Consider the following 17,796-nt stretch of genomic DNA (forward strand, 5'->3'; position numbering starts at 1 on the left):
TGAAATATTGTATTACTTATGAACGTAAATGTATTTTTTTCTGCTAAGACCCCCTCCGATTGTGCTCGAGTTTGACGTAAATCAACATGCAGTTCAGGAGTCATCACATTAGCAACGTCTCCGATTGAATGTGTAATAAGGGGTAAGAGGTGATCGTTCATTGGGCAATTCATGTTTTCTAGACAACTTGTTGGACAAGTGTGCTTTCGTTTCAGCGGCGGATCTTCTAAGATTGAGGTTGTTCTCGTTGAGCAGAGCACAGGTACATTTTGATGCTGATGTAAGATGAAATGTAACGTGCCAGTAAGGTATACTGAAGCAAATTATGACAGAATGTTTCGGAAGCTGAACTGTTGCTATCACCAAGAAATAGCAGGTAAGATCATTTTGTAATGGAAAATTTTTTGAAAAAGCTCATTAAGATGGAAGACTCACGAGTTGCATGTAGAATAGATATCTTTGAGACTAGCAGGTGTATCGGAAAAGTCGAAAACTGAAGTGTAAGATACTAGTAGTGTGGTTTCTTCCAGAGATCGCGGCACCACACCAAATTCGACAATGCGTATCGAAACAACGCGAATCGATACCACAGACATTAACGAGGACTCGCTGCAATTCTCAACGATGTATGGGAGGCGCTCCAGTAGACCACACCTTCCCTATCAGCTCTGCAGAGCACTTAACTCTGAGGTCAGAATACTACCGAGTATGCCCGAGCGCAGCCCCAGCTCGTGGCCTCAGCTATAGCAGCCAACATCATAGTGTGGGACCAATGAGTAGTCAAAGCTTCTGCCGACCTTTACCGTTGTAAACGTCGAACGTTGAACTGTTAATCTGAAGTGATGCTTTCCAAATCGGCGAGAGCTGTAAATTATCAAGCAGCCCCTTGGGGAAGAACTGTGTGAAAGTTAAGTAAATCTTTTACTCATGTAGGTAACAAAATGAATCAGTATTTCTTGTGTTCTTCCTAAGCAATCAAAGAACACACATTTATGGCCAGACAAAAGTAGTTTCGCCAGATAACAACAAATAATATGAGTGAAACAACAACGTGCCTCGTTATTTGAAAACTGGGCTTTTTAACGATAGTTTTTTCTCGCTGTTTAGTACTTCATCTACACTATGTGATCAAAAGTATCTGGGCACTTGGCTGAAAATGACTTACAAGTTCGTGGCGCCCTCCATCGGTATTGCTGGAATTCAGCATGGTGTTGGCCCACCCTTAGGCTTGATAACAACTTCCACTCTCGCAGGCGTACGTTCAATCAGGTGCTGGAAGGTTTCTTGTCTCTTGGGGAATGGAAGCCCATTCTTCACGGAGGAGCGGTATCAATGTCGATCGATGAGGCCTGGGACGAAGTCGGCGATCCAAAACATCCCAAAGGTGTTCAGTAGTATTCAAGTCAGGACTCTGTGCAGGCCAGTCCATTACAGTGATGCTGTTGTGTAACCACTCCTCCACAGGCCGTGCATTATGAACAGGTGCTCGAGCGTGTTGAAAGGTGCAATCGCCATCCCCGAATTCCTCTTCAACAGTGGAAAGCAAGAAGGTGCTTAAAACATCAATGTAGGCTTGTGATGTGTTAGTGACAGGCAAAACAACAAGGGGTGCAAGCCCCCTCCATGAAAAACATGACCACACTATAACACCACCGCCTCCAAATTTTACTGTTGGCACTACACACGCTGGCAGATGACGTTCACCAGGCATTCGCCATACCCACACCCTGCTATCGGATCGCCACATTGTGTACTGTGATTCGTCACTCCACACAACGTTTTTCCACTGTTCGAATGGTTCGAATGGCTCTGAGCACTATGGGACTTAACAGCTGTGGTCATCAGTCCCCTAGAACTTAGAACTACTTAAACCTAACTAACCTAAGGACATCACACACATCCATGCCCGAGGCAGGATTCGAACCTGCGACCGTAGCAGACGCGCGGTTCCGGACTGCGCGCCTAGATTTCCACTGTTCAATCCGCCAATGTTTACGCTCCTTACACCAAGCGAGGAGTCGTTTGGCTCTTATCGGCGTGATGTGTGGCTTATGAGTAACAGCTCGACCATGAAATCCAGATTTTCTCACCTCCCGCCTAACTGTCGTAGTACCTGCAGTGGATCCTGATGCAGTTTGGAATTCCTGTGGGATGGTTGGATAGATGTCTGCCTATTACACATTACGACTCTCTCCAAGTGTCGGCGGTGTCTGTCAGTCAACAGACGAGGTCGGCCTGTACGCTTTTGTGCTGTACGTGTTTCTTCACGTTTCCACTTCACTATCACATCGGAGACAGTGGACCTAGGGATGTTTAGGAGTGTGGAAATCTCGCGTACAGACGTATGACACAAGTGACACCCAGTCACCTGACCATGTTCGAAGTCAATGAGTTCCGCGGAGCGCCCCATTCTGCTCTCTCACAGTGTCTAATGACTACTGAGGTCGCTGATGTGGAGTACCTGGCAGTAGGTGACAGCATAATGCACCTAATACGAAAAACGTATGTTTTTGGGGGTGTCCGGATACTTTTGGTCACATAGTGTATCTTCAGCAACTGTGGTTGTATATATCGAAATAATCAGCGAACAGTTGAATAAAAAAATTATTTCCTTAACCACTTCTTCAGAGCGTTTGAACCACATGACCATACCAACACGCTGCATGAATGTCATTGTTGACGCTCGCAAACAATGCGATAGTTATAATCTTCTGGGCACTAAGTGGCTGAGACCTGTTAAGAAAATAATGAAGCTGACTGCTGGTTGTTTCGATATACAGGGTGTTACAAAAAGGTACGGCCAAACTTTCAGGAAACATTCCTCACACACAAAGAAAGAAAATATATTATGTGGACATGTGTCCGGAAACGCGTACTTTCCATGTTAGAGCTCATTTTATTACTTCTCTTCAAATCACATTAATCATGGAATGGAAACACACAGCAACAGAACGTACCAGCGTGACTTCAAACACTTTGTTACGGGAAATGTTCAAAATGTCCTCCGTTAGCGAGGATACATGCATCCACCCTCCGTCGCATGGAATCCCTGATGCGCTGATGCAGCCCTGGTGAATGGCGTATTGTATCACAGCCGTCCACAATACGAGCACGAAGAGTCTCTACATTTGGTACCGGGGTTGCGTAGACAAGAGCTTTCAAATGCCCCCATAAATGAAAGTCAAGAGGGTTGAGGTCAGGAGAGCGTGGAGGCCATGGAATTGGTCCGCCTCTACCAATCCATCGGTCACCGAATCTGTTGTTGAGAAACGTACGAACACTTCGACTGAAATGTGCAGGAGCTCCATCGTGCATGAACCACATTTTGTGTCGTACTTGTAAAGGCACATGTTCTAGCAGCACAGGTAGAGTATCCCTTATGAAATCATGATAACGTGCTCCACTGAGCGTAGGTGGAAGAACAAGGGGCCCAATCAAGACATCACCAACAATGCCTGCCCAAACGTTCACAGAAAATCTGTGTTGATGACGTGATTGCACAATTGCGTGCGGATTCTCGTCAGCCCACACATGTTGATTGTGAAAATTTACAATTTCATCAAGGTGGAATAAAGCCTCATCCGTAAAGAGAACATTTGCACTGAAATGAGGATTGACACTTTGTTGGATGAACCATTCGCAGAAGTGTACCCGTGGAGGCCAATCAGCTACTGATAGTGCCTGCACACGCCGTACATGGTACGGAAACAACTGGTTCTCCCGTAGCACTCTCCATACAGTGACGTGGTCAAAGTTACCTTGTACAGCAGCAACTTCTCTGACGCTGACATTAGGGTTATCGTCAACTGCACGAAGAATTGCCTCGTCCATTGCAGGTTTCCTCGTCGTTCTAGGTCTTCCCCAGTCGCGAGTCATAGGCTGGAATGTTCCGTGATCCCTAAGACGCCGATCAGTTACTTCGAACGTCTTCCTGTCGGGACACCTTCGTTCTGGAAATCTGTCTCGATACAAAGGTACCGCGCCACGGCTATTGCCCCGTGCTAATCCATACATCAAATGGGCATCTGCCAACTCCGCATTTGTAAACATTGCACTGACTGCAAAACCACGTTCGTGACGAACACTAACCTGTTGATGCTACGTACTGATGTGCTTGATGCTAGTACTGTAGAGCAATGAGTCGCATGTCAACACAAGCACCGAAGTCAACATTACCTTCCTTCAATTGGGTCAACTGGCGGTGAATCAAGGAAGTACAGTACATACTGACGAAACTAATATGAGCTCTAACATGGAAATTAAGCGTTTCCGGACACATGTCCACATAACATCTTTTCTTTATTTGTGTGTGAGGAATGTTTCCTGAAAGTTTGGCCGTACGTTTTTGTAACACCCTGTATTCTCTTGCTGTGTTCAATGTAGGAGAGAGGAAGGCAACATCGAAACGTGGGTGAATAGGTGATCTGAAACCATAGTGTGCTACCTGTACCTAGCGGACAGAAGGCAGAGTAAGAAGAATGAGGAGGGGAAAGGGAAAGACGAGCATCATTAGTACAGTATAAGCGCGGTTTAATTCGCGTGCACGTTTTGTGTAGCAACCGAAGGAGAACGGGCGCGCCATAGCGGCGTATTCCGCACAGGTTCTCCTCCACTGGTGGCGGTGCGGACACTGATAAATCGACGCGCTGATCGAAGGATGCGTTAAGGCCGCGCCGAGGACAAGGGGGAGAGGGATTATCGAGGCACAGCGCGGACGGGGAAAAATAAAGAAACCGAAACGAGAAGAAGGCGCGCGCGGCATTATTCGAGGGGGAAATAATCGTGGCTGGGCTGGCTGGCTGGCTGGCTGGCTGACGGACCGAGTTTCCTGGCCTACCTGCTACTGTAGCGGCTGCTTCGCGGGTGGGTCCGACCGCGCTGGCGAAACGCGCGAGTGGAAGAGGAAAAAAGCCTCGAGAGGTGGAGGAGGAGGAGGCGGCAAGCGGCTGGGTGGGGCGGGGGGGAGGGGAGGGGGAAGGCGTCCCTGACGTGCGGACGCCCGCGCAAGAGTAATGGCGCGCTTTATTTGTCGTAATGAGGGAAACGCGGCGCTGATCTGCCGTTTTCGTGGGCCTCGGCGCGTCGCTCGAGTAACGATGAGATGGCGAGGCTGTGGCCAGAGGCAGCGACCGCCGGCGGTCGAGCTGGCCGGAGCAACAGTCGAGCCGTCAGCCGGGCAGCGAGCTGCGCCGCTGCGACAGCCGCGTCGCCCAGTTTCTTCTCTCCCCCCCCTCACCCCCCCCCCCCCCCGCCACCACGTTCCTCCCTCCACTGCTGAGCGTCTTTTTTCTTCCACCTGTCCTCTTCCTCCTCCTCTCGCGACTTTTTCGTTCACTTCTGCGCGCGCAACGACGACAGAGCGAGTCATAAATTAGTGCGGCGTCCGGTCGGATTCTTCGTGAGCATTGCCCGCGCTGTAATCGCCCTAGGACAATAGTCTGAAAGACATACTTGCTTGGACACTTAGTTTTTTCCTCTGTTTTCTTTTTCTTTTTTTTTTCCTCTCGCGGCAGCGACGTTTGCAGCACAGCGACGGGCAGGAGCTGCGCGCGCGACGCTTAGGAACACGCCTGTGACATCGTGGCAGGAATGCTTAGCGGCATTCTTCTCAAATAATACCTAACAACTGTTCGTATCCCTCTTTACTGATTTTTATTTCCCTGCTCAGCTAGTTAAGCGCGGGGTCAGTAATCCAGAAGTTCACAATTCAAGCGTCCGTTTGTCCTTCACATTCTTCGACTCTTCTACGTCTTTTAACATTTGTGGCTCTTGCAGCGATGGTTGCTTTTATTATTCAAAGCATCCTACCTGTTGTAGCAGGCAGCTGACTTCGTCCATGCGTGCGACCGAGGAACGCAATATGTGTCGTTCTGCACGCGGCAATACAGTTTGGTGGGCGCCTGTACTTAGCTGCACTGCACGTGCGGAGCGAACCTACCCTCTGATTGGCATGCGTGCCAAAACGTGTATCTTCAATACTTGTTGCTGTTGTTGTGGTCTTCAGTCCTGAGACTGGTTTGATGCAGCTCTCCATGCTCCTCTGTCCTGTGCAAGCCTCTTCATCTCCCAGTACCTACTGCAACCTACATCCTTCTGAATCTGATTAGTGTATTCATCTCTTGGTCTCCCTCTACGACTTTTACCCTCCACGCTGCCCTCCAATACTAAATTGGTGATCCTTGATGCCTCAGAACACATCCTACCAACCGATCCCTTCTTCTAGTCAAGTTGTGCCACATACTCCTCTTCTCCCCAATTCTATTCAATAATTCCTCATTAGTTATGTGATCTACCCATCTAATCTTCAGCATTCTTCTGTAGCACCACACTTCGAAAGCTCCTGTTCTCTTCTTGTCCAAACTATTTATCGTCCATGTTTCACTTCTATACATGGCTACACTCCATACAAATACTTTCAGAAACGACTTCCTGACACTTAAATCTATACTCGATGTTAACAAATTTCTCTTCTTCAGAAACGATTTCTTTGCCATTGCCAGTCTACGTTTTATATCCTCTCTACTTCGACCATCATCAGTTACTTTGCTCCCCAAACAGCAAAACTCATTTACTACTTTAAGCGTGCCGGCGCCTGTGGCCGTCCGGAACTGCGGGACTGCTACGATCGTAGGTTCGAATCCTGCCTCACGCATGGATGTGTGTGATGTCTTAGGTTAGTTAGGTTAAAGTAGTTCTAAGTTCTAGGGGACTGATGACCTAAGATGTTAAGTCCCATAGTGCTCAGAGCCATTTTTTTGAACTTTAAGCGTCTCATTTCCTAATCTAATTCCCTCAGTATCACCTGATTTATTTCGACTACATTCTGGTATCCTCGTTTATCTTTTATTTATGTTCATCTTATATCCTCCTTTCAAGACACTGTCCATTCCATTCAACTGCTCCTCCAAGTCCTTTGTTGTCTCTGACAGAATTACAATGTCATCGGCGAACATCAAAGTTTTTATTTCTTCTACATGTGTTTTAATACCTACTCCGAATTTTTCTTTTGTTTCCTTTACTGCTTGTTCATATACAGGTTGAATAACGTCGGGGAGAGGCTACAACCCTGTCTCACTCCCTTCCCAACCACTGCTTCCCTTTCATGTCTCTCGACTCTTATAACTGCCATCTGCTTTCTGTACAAACTGTAAATAGCCTTTCGCTCCCTCTACTTTACTCCTGCCACCTTCAGAATTTGAAAGAGAGTATTCCAGTCAACATTGTCAAAAGCTTTCTCTCAGTCTACAAACGCTAGAAACGTAGGTTTGCCTTTCCTTAATCTATCTTCTAAGATAAGTCGGAGGGTCAGAATTGCCTCACGTGTTCCAAAATTTCTACGGAATCCAAACTGATCTTCCCCGAGGTCGGCTTCTACCAGTTTTTCCATACGTCTGTAATTGTTTGTTAAATAAGACAGCAAACAGAAATTTGCACAGGTGTAAAGGGTCTCTCATCAAAGCAATCATTAGAAAGTGCTAATGAAAATAATATCACAATAACGTTTGAAATATATGAAAATTATGAACAGCTCGAATCATTTCATATGTTGTCGTGTTGTCATGAGTGATGGTCCATAAGACTGTTCCGCGCTGACCTTGAGGAGCCACTGCAGCTGAGTACTGACTGGTAGGATAGGCAGAATTCCAGTCTTGCCAGCAGCTAGGTAAAAGCGCATTTCGCAAGCATACAACGATGATATTGTTATTTTAATCAACGCAAACGTCGTGGATAAAGTATCATCGCATTCCAAATCTCGACTGTCTCTTAATTAATCGTCTTCCTGAGCCTAAGTGTCCAAGTCAGATATGCGAGAATTAACAAACAATTTCAGACAGTAGTACCTGATCCAAATCCAGCTTTGCACCTTGCTGAGAGTACTTGAAGGCGTCAGGTCAGTACAATTTACACAAGTCTGCAATCTCTTCTCACGCGTTAAGATGCAACTGCGACTCCCACTCCGACTGCTGGGTAAAAACAGTTGAAGCCAGTACTTTGGACACAGTGTAATGGGAAAACTATATCCAAATTTACAATGAAATGGTCATCATCTACAACTGTGAAATACATAGCAGAGGGGACTTGGCGTTGTACCAGACATTAGGGTTTCTTCACGGTTCCCTTTACGTAAGAATGCTTGAGGAGCGATTGCTTATACTCTTGAGGTTTTTTTTGTCTTTGCAACTACAAAAATGCGTGTTTTTTTTTTCACCAGACGCGTTTCGCTTTATTGAGCATCATCTGTGGTCTGTATGTCACATAAATGAAGAATTTGATGTCGCCATGTTGTAAGATGTTGGGGTCTCCTGACGTTTATTGCTTACATATTCCACTCTCACAATCATTTTCTGCACATCAAGACGCTTCATTCGAACCCAAACTCGCTAAGATAAAGTCAATGTTGTATGAATTCATGTAAACGATATGCAGATAACAAGTAAATCGCAAGTGCGCACCGAAGTTGAAATACTCGAGGCTGGCGTACACTCACACATTCAACACACGCCGGTCACAGGAGCTTTTAGTTCGGGAGAGGCAAAGCACATGCCAGGAGGCCGGTCCTTCAGAGGACGAGTCAACCTATCTACATCGGCCGGCGACTGCCCGTAGAGCAGACAGCGTTTGCCCGAGTGAAAGGGAGAACGACCCCGTGTTTGGCTTAAAAGCAAATTCTGCTACATTGTGTGGGAGCGCCCAGCCTACGCATTCTTCACAAACATAGCACACAGTTTCAGAGGTTTTCACAAGGAGACAGTAAACGCCAAACGCCGATGCTACAGATTTCTGGATTGGTTGCCTTAAACGAAATGTCATTCTCCCGTTTTAGAAGAGCAATGCTGATTGGCAGACGATATTCCTGACGCCTTGAGATGAAGGAGTAATGGAAGAGACCGAAAGATATACCCCTTCATGTCTGGCATGGAGAAGGGGCCGTTCGGTTGTCGCTCTTGGAGCGAGACACGTAACGAGAGCGTGTGCGCTCGTACGTGTACTCAAAGAGCGAGGAACAAGTCTCTCCTCAGTACTTCACTGGGAGAGCACGTCTGTCGAGAGCGAATCAGAGTGCGACTCTATACTGAGTCCTTGCGATTAAGTGTTGTTCACTGTGTTGGCCGCCATACTTATTGTGCGGTGTGAACGGACAGAGTTATAGTTAAATGCCTGCGAGCGAATTTTTGAGTGGCATCGCGGTGGACTGGTTACATGACTGGTGTACCACGCCAATAGTTAGACTAGGGGCGAATAAGAGTCCTTGACTTCATCAAGGTGTAGGGAGAGTTTGATTGGCGAAGGTCAATCCAGATAGAACGAGAGTTATCTTATTTGTCAGCAGCGAGTGGCGCAGACAGCAGTCATCGCAGCTTACGGTATTGTGCGCTACAGCTCTTGCGAGCCCCATATTTCCTCCACAACAGTACACTTCACTGCATTTCACACAAGACAGCCTCAAACGTACCTAGCAACATTCTAATGGATAATTATTCAAGTTGAGTAGGTGCGGCACTCAGCCATTCTGCCAAGTCAATAACAATCTTAAACTTTGTATAGAAATTTTATTAGCGAATCCTATCCTTAAGAGGTAACTTCACATTCCGAAAAGAACCTGGAAATAACTTGTTCAGTCCATAACTAAAAGTGCCATTGTGATTTCTCAGAATTTTTGCAAAAAACATAATAATTTTCGTTAGTTTCATGTTTTTCTTACGCTAACTAGCACTACTCCAGTACCCAAGTATCCCACTAGTTACGTAAGAAATTTTGTGAATTTTTGTGTCATTTCCTTACAGCGGACGACTCCAGAAGATATTTATTGCTGAAAATTTTTCAAGCATTTCCCTTTAGAACGTTAGGAGCGTCTGTCTGACTTCTGCAGTGGTGTGAGGGTGGAAATTGCATCTTGCAGGAGCCACAGGGTAAAGGGTACTTCTCAGATTAATCCGTTGCGCAGAATGACAGAATAGCACCCACACATCGCTCACAATGTCAAGCATTTCCAGTTGGCCTCTATTACCAGTTTAAGAAGATTCCTTTTAATTTGTATAAAACTGTTGAAACCATCAGATTCAATAACGAGCGTAAACATAAATAACTTAATTAGAGACCACTGATGATGCTTTACCTCAATAAATCGAAACGCGTCTGGTGACCAAAATCAAGCATTTTTGCAGTCTCATCGAGAGAACAAAAATACCCTCAAGAATTATAAAGCAACTACTGACACTATGGCCACACAAATGATGATTGCTTACATGCCTTTATGCGCAGTCCAATATTGTTTTTTCGGTTCCGTAAAGGAACGTACTTCGAGGACGGTTGTACATTCTTAGATTGTGCACCAAATATTGGTTCTCGAACCTTTATAAGTGGCCTTTCGGTGGATCGCTGAAGTCTATCTGAAAGCGTCCGCTAATTCAGGTTTTTCAGCGCCTGCTTCATATCTAGGTTTACCAGGTGTCAGGCTTTTTACGGTTTTTCAGCATTTTAGCGATGAAGTACAAAACGCAGAACTAAGGCTCTTTGTGAGCTAATGACGTGAGCGCTAAGGATAAGGAGAAAGAAGGAAAGGAGAGATCAAGGCTTAACGTCCAGTCGGCGACGAGGTCGTTAGAGCCGAGCATATTCTTATGAGAGTGTCCTGTGCTTTTTTTCGTAGGCCGAACATTACAACGACGCTACGCACAAAGCGAGCGCGGCAAAGTAGGATGTGCGTATCATCCGGTGCCAACCAATCCCGCGACACCACGTTCGAGTTTATCTTAGAAAGAGGACTGAGGAATTAACAATACTGAGCATTTAGTTGCTGTCATAACTGCCATATTATAAGGCAGTTTACACATTTACTTTTAGTTTTTAACTTTTGCAGATTAAGCACGTTTACTGTTGATCTGTGAAAAAACTGCCTGTAATTTATTATTAATCAAATGATGGAAAATAGTCAAGTGATACTGTTTCTGTTTAAAATAGTTAGTCCAGTTTGTAGAGCATAATGTCCGGCTAAATATTACTATTTTTCTACCCAGGTAAACCTAACTCTATCCCAAACTGCACTCTCTGTGCAGTATATCCTTTTAGTGCCGACGGCCTTGCCGCAGTGGTAACACCGGTTCCCGTCAGATCACCGAAGTTAAGCGCTGCTGGGCTGGCCTAGCACTTGGATGGGTGACCATCCAGTCTGCCGAGCATTGTTGGCAAGCAGGGTGCACTCAGCCCTTGTGAGGCAAACCGAGGAGCTACTTGATTGAGAAGTAGCGGCTCCGGTCTCGGAAACTGACATACGGCCGGGAGAGCGGTGTGCTGACCACATGCCCCTCCATATCCGCATCCAGTGACGCCTATGGGCTAAGGATGACACGGCGGCCGGTCGGTACCGTTGGGCCTTCATGGCCTGTTCGGGAGGAGTTTAGTTTTAGTTTTATATCCTTTTAGTCCTATCTGGTATAGGTACAACACATCTGAGCTTAGCTCTTTCAGTTGTGACTCATTGATGTTGTATGAAGATGGTATCTATTGTTTCGGACATGTCACTCTACCGATTCCCGTAAGACATGTCCGAAAGAACAGATACCATCTTCATATAGCTAAGGCTTACTGGCCAATGATCTTCTTCAGTGAGGTTGCACTCACATTGCTCAAACTCTTACGGGGATCGGTAGATTGATTGCGCGAGTAATGAGTATTGTGGGCAGGGGCACTACAAATGTAGAGTGTGGACAGTAAGTTGGTTATGTGGGTCTCACGGGAAGCGTGCCAGAGATAAGTTCCTACAGTCGCACTATGCTCTGTGTCCGCGATGACTCAGTCGGATGCCATCATGGTAGCTCGGCGCGTTCGGTAAGAGAGTTGACTGCCTCTGTAAAAAAAAAAAAAAATTCCTGCTTCCGACATGTATAAAGCATTTAAGAGACGGTTTGTGCACCCCTTTTAGATTGTTTGCAGATGATGTTTAATTTCAAAAGAATTTCATACAAGATATCTGAATAGCTTGAAAGCGACTAAGGAACCCGAGTGAGTACTAACAGAATTCCATTCAGTTACTGTCACTTGTCACGTGACACAATTTTTAGAAGTTATCGATTGAAGTAAATGCACTTAGCGACATCTTAACTCGAATGATCATATACAAAACGCTACAGGGAAGGCAAACCAAAGGCTGCGTTTATTCTCAGAACTGAAAGTGCAATAAATCCTCTAGGCAACAACTTACACTCTGGATGCTGGATGTTGTAAATTTGGTTAGGCGGCCGCGGTGACGGAGCGGTTCTAGGCGCTTCAGTCCGGAACCGCGCGACTGCAACGGTCGCAGGTTCGAATCTTGCCTCGGGTATGGATGTGTGTGATGTCCTTCGGTTAGTTAGGTTTAAGTAGTTCTAAGTTCTAGGACACTGATGACCTCACATATTAAGTCCCATAGTTCTCAGAGCCATTTGAACCATTTGTAAGTTTGGTTACCTATCTTAAGGAGCAAGAAATATTTTCCGGGTTCGTTTCATTTCGCTCACCCCGTAGAGCACTGCTACTTGACATAAGATCGTAACATATAGAACTGATTCAGGACAATTGTGAGGCTTCAAGGAAGAATGGCTCTTTCTGTTTTATCACGAAATAGTTTGGAGAGTGTCGCGAGGATTACAACTGAGTTGAGAGGACTTTCCATGTGGATTTCAAAATTTTCCCGGTGAACTGAATGTTCAAACAAATATCGGGCTTGGAGCCGATTGTTGTTTAATTCCTCCCATGATATTTCGACCGGGCACTTGCTAGTCGTCTTCAGGTGAGTCGTCAAACATTAATGAATACACTTTTTTTCTTTATTGATATTTCAGTTCTCCACACCGGGGCGGACTGGCCGCTAACAGAAACTGCTCTTCAGTCAAAGATTACAAAAACGGTATTTAAAAACGGTTAAAATATATAAAGGCGACGATAACAAATGATTTTGTAAAAAGTGCATACGTGGCTGATAGTGACGAATTGTACATATCATCATAGAAATCACACAGCCAACCGGTTGCAAATAACTGTTTGGTACATTGGCCGAGGTTTCGACGTCTTTAAGAATGTCTTCATCAGAATGAAATTTTAAGAAACAGTAAAGTTTCTCTGTGAGAAAGAAGTGGTCAAAGTTTCGAGCAGGTATGCCCCAGTCAAAAATGAAACTTAAACACGTTTTGAAGAAGACATCCTTAGAGATGTCGAAACCTAGGTCAGTGTACCAAACAGTTGTCTGCGACCGATTGGCTGTGTGATTCCTATGCTGAAAATTACATACGGCCCGCATTTCGTGGTCGTGCGGTAGCGCTCTGGCTTCCCACGCCTGGGTTCCCGGGTTCGAATCCCGGCGGGGTCAGGAATTTTCTCTGCCTCGTGATGGCTGGGTGTTGTGTGCTGTCCTTAGGTTAGTTAGGTTTAAGTAGTTCTAAGTTCTAGGGGACTGATGACCATAGATGTTAAGTCCCATAGTGCTCAGAGCCAATTACATACGGTTGCTGTGAGACAGCAGTGTTTAAAACTGTAAGATTTTTCATAGTAACAAGTGACAATAAACGAGGATTTGTAAAATACACAGATGAAGATACTGATGGTTTTTAAAACGCGTTTGACGATTTTATATTAAGTTAAAATACAGTCTCTCATGAATGTGAATTATGCCACGGTTTAGAGACGATGCGAGGTGACACACATGAAAAAACTATCGCGACGAGGGTGCGATGATGAGTGTGACTACGGGGCTCTTAGAAATACAGGTAGCGATTAGAAGTAACCAAGACTGATGAAGGAAGCAGGAGAAAACTAGAGGATAAAAACAGTTCAAATGACTCTAAGCACTATGGGACTTGACATCTGAGGTCATCAGTCCCATAGACTTAGAACTACTTAAACCTAACTAACCTAAGGACATCACACACATCCATGCCCGAGGCAGGATTCGAACCTGCGACCGTAGTGGTCTCGCCGTTCCAGCAGGTTACCTGGATTGGTAATTAGTGGGTGGGAAAACAAATACTCTTTCCGGTCCGAAATATACACCACGCTGCGAGTATTCCGTATGTGCGTCAAAGTCAAACTGACACACGGACCACCCTTCCTGGCGGAAACGCCCTTGCTAGTGTGACTGTAAACTCAGCAATACCTTTCACAGCGGCCGTTGGCGCACTATGTCGTCTCAGAGCAGAACAAATCGCGGAGATGATGGGGTTCCACGCACTCCCCAACTGATAGCCGCTATCAAGGTTCATCAGATTTTCCGCTAGGAGTATTTCCACGAATTCTTTAATAATGGAGTCCCAAAAAGATGGACATTCAATGGGGAATGATAGAACTATGATTCTGACCACATCAATATTTTTTTGCGTCTCTATTGTAAAGGAATCTGTAGAAATACGCCTGACGGAAAATTTGGTGAATGTGATAATGGCCGCCAGCTGGACAGTGCATAGAACCCCATCATCCCCACGATTTGCTCTAATTGAAGACGAGAGAGCGCGCCAACGGCCGCGGCGAACGGTGATGCAGAGGACAGCTGAGTTCCGCGATTCCACGAGCAGGAGCGCTGCCACCGGCATGTGTGGTCAGTTTGTCTACACTACTGGCCATTGAAATTGCTACACCAAGAAGAAATGCAGATGATAAACGGGTATTCATTGGACAAATATATTATCCTGGAACTGACATGTGATTACATTTTCACGCAATTTGGGTGCATAGATCCTGAGAAATCAGTACCCAGAACAACCACCTCTGGCCGTAATAACGGCGTTGATACGCCTGGGCATTGAGTCAAACACAGCTTGGATGGCATGTACAGGTACAGCTGCCATGCAGCTTCAACACGATACGACAATTCATCAAGAGTAGTGACTGGCGTATTGTGACAAGCCAGTTGATCGGCCACCATTGACCAGACTTTTCAGTTGGTGAGAGATCTGGAGAATGTGCTGGCCAGGGCAGCAGTCGAACATTTTCTGTATCCAGAAAGGCCCGTACAGGACCTACAACATGCGGTCGTGCATTATCCTGCTGAAATGTAGGGTTTCACAGGGATAGAATTAAGGGTAGAGCTACGGGTCGTAACACAACTGAAATGTAACGTCCACTGTTCAAAGTGCCGTCAATGGGAACAAGAGGCGACCGAGACGTGTGATACGCCAGTATGTCGATGACGAATACACGCTTCCAATGTGCTTTCACCGCGATGTCGCCAAACACGGATGCGACCATCATGATGCTATAAACAGAACCTGGATTCATCCGAATTTTCAATGAAGTTTTGCCAATCGTGCACCCAGGTTCGTCGTTGAATACACCATCGCAGGCGCTCCTGTCTGTGATGCAGCGTCAAGGGTAACCGCAGCCATGGTCTCCGAGCTGATAGTCCATGCTGCTGCAAACGTCGTCGAACTGTTCGTGCAGATGGTTGTTGTCTTGCAAACGTCCCCATCTGTTGACTCAGGGATCAAGACGTGGGTGCACGATCCGTTATAGCCATGCGGATAAGATGCCTGTCATCTCGACTGCTAGTGATTCGAGGCCGTTGGTATCCAGCACGGCGTTCCGTATTACCCTCCTGAACCCACCGATTCCATATTCTGCTAACAGTCATTGGATTTCGGCCTTTATCATTATTATTACTGGTATTGTTATTAAAATTAACAATTAATTGTGTTTGAATGGACCGTTTTGTTAACAACCTGAATGAAAATAAATCTGCTTCGACATTATTTTAACATTACTGTTAAACTTATTTCGTACATTGTTGCCCTGGTTTCTCACGGTCCGCTGTGACAGCTCGGCAGCCAGCCGAACGCCACCAGCTGCAAAGCGTGCGCCAAGGATTTTCCCAACGAGTTAACTCGTTGGATTTTCCACACCCCCACGTATCACGTGAACACCGAATGCTTTCTCTGGAAACGAGCGTAGTCGCTCACGTGACACTGTTTATGTTTCGTCCCAGCTCTCGGTGAATAGACTTTAGGCCGCAATGTAATGCGAAGAGAAGCTCTAGATATACTATTGGGGGATGAGAGTGGACAAACTGTGGAGCACACTACTCTTCCTGTTGAAGGTATTTTCAATAACCGAATGGACAAAGATAAACTAAGTAGAGAATCAGAATACGTAACTAGAATTGGTACTGGCCTATTTCCTCGTGGCTAGTAGATGTCTCCATCCGCAATGCTTGGACACTGTACAAGAACTCAGGACATGATGTGCCGCAACTCGAATTCAGGAGAAGAATAGATTTGAAATATCTTACTCCAGTTGCCAGCTACTACGATTGACGACCTCTGAAAGAGGTAAAGTACATAGAACTACATATCAGTATCGTCGTCCACGCTCAGTTCCATTCGATGCCTAGCAGAGTTAAAGCCGCTGTAGCTACCAGAGGCCACTTGTATACTCCCAAATCACCTATAAATTTATCGATGTATAGTTGCTACTATAATGTGTACACACAAATTTAAAAATGTAAATTTTCGTTGGATGCTAGCCTTCCTCGTGTGGTAATTTTAATAGCCAATAGTGTAAATTCAGGGCCGCTGAGACGTGAAGCTAGAATGAGGTTTGTTTGGTCTCCAGTTTCAGTCCACTGGGCACGTCTACGATGTCTGCACGCTGCTTGCGTGCGCTGGACGAAGCTTGCGATTCCCGCCTGCGGCAGGGACAGGTAGCCGCCGGAACGCAAAGTAGCGGAGCGCCCTCCGTGTCTCGGGCGGGCCGGCGGCGGCTCCTTAATTAGCGGCTTAGCGGCGCTGGAATGCTCCTCTGCCGCAGCTACCGCCGGCCACTTAATTACGCCCTATCGTCAAGAGCTCGGTGCAACACGTGTTTCTTGATAAGAAACACAATGCCGACATTGTCTCTCACGTGTGGCTCTGCGCGGCAACTTCGAAGGATAAGGAAAGGGCTTTGGCCCGGCTGTGCACAAGTAATTAATCCCAACCAGCCTTGGAAGGAGCCGTGTGTTACTCGCAATCGCTAGTCCACATCATACGAGGGTCACTCCAAAAGAAATGCACACTATTTTTGTAAAAATACATTTTTCATACTACATGTGTGAAAGTTTTACAGTGTGTAGATACATCCTTCCCGCTTGTTTTCAAACTTAGTTCAACCTGTTCCCGTGAGTGGTGCCGTCACAGCTTATCGTCAAGATGGCTGCTACACTTGACGTTCGTCAGAAGCAACGTGCTGTCATAGAATTCGTGTGCTGTGAAAACGAGACAGTGGGAAACATCCACAAGAGGTTGAAAAAGGTGTATGGAGATGCTGCTGTCGATCGCAGTACAGTTATTCGGTGGGCAAGCAGTTTACGTGATGAAAGCGGGCACGGCAATGTTGAGGATTGTCCTCGCAGCGGCAGGCCTCGTACTGCACACACTACAGAAAATGTGCAGAGAGTTAACGACTTGGTGACTGATGACGGACGCATCACAGTGAACGAACTGTCACGCAACGTTGAGATAGGGGAAGGAAGTGTTTGCAGAATACTGAACGTGTTGGCGTTAAAAAGGGTTTGTGTGAGGTGGGTTCGCAGGATGTTGACAGTGGCTCACAAAGAAACAAGAAAAACGGTATGCAGCGAACTTTTGGAACAGTACGATAATGGTGGAGATGAATTTCTTGGAAAAATTGTGACAGGTGATGAAACATGTCTCCATCATTTTTCACCAGAGACGAAGACGCAATCAATGGAGTGGCATTGTGCAAATTCACCCAAGAAAAAAAAAAAAAAAAATCAAAACCACACCTTCTGCTGGAAAAGTTATGGCTACGGTGTTTTTCGATTCCGAAGGACTC

General features: G+C 45.9%; 1 pseudogene; it reads left to right on the forward strand.

Moving 5' to 3' along the window:
- Positions 1–11,071: 11,071 nt before the first annotated feature.
- On the forward strand, positions 11,072–11,189 carry LOC126191833 (5S ribosomal RNA; annotated as a pseudogene).
- Positions 11,190–17,796: the final 6,607 nt, after the last annotated feature.

Source organism: Schistocerca nitens, chromosome 6 (genome assembly GCF_023898315.1).
Source record: "Schistocerca nitens isolate TAMUIC-IGC-003100 chromosome 6, iqSchNite1.1, whole genome shotgun sequence".
Taxonomy (NCBI): Eukaryota; Metazoa; Arthropoda; class Insecta; order Orthoptera; family Acrididae; genus Schistocerca; species Schistocerca nitens.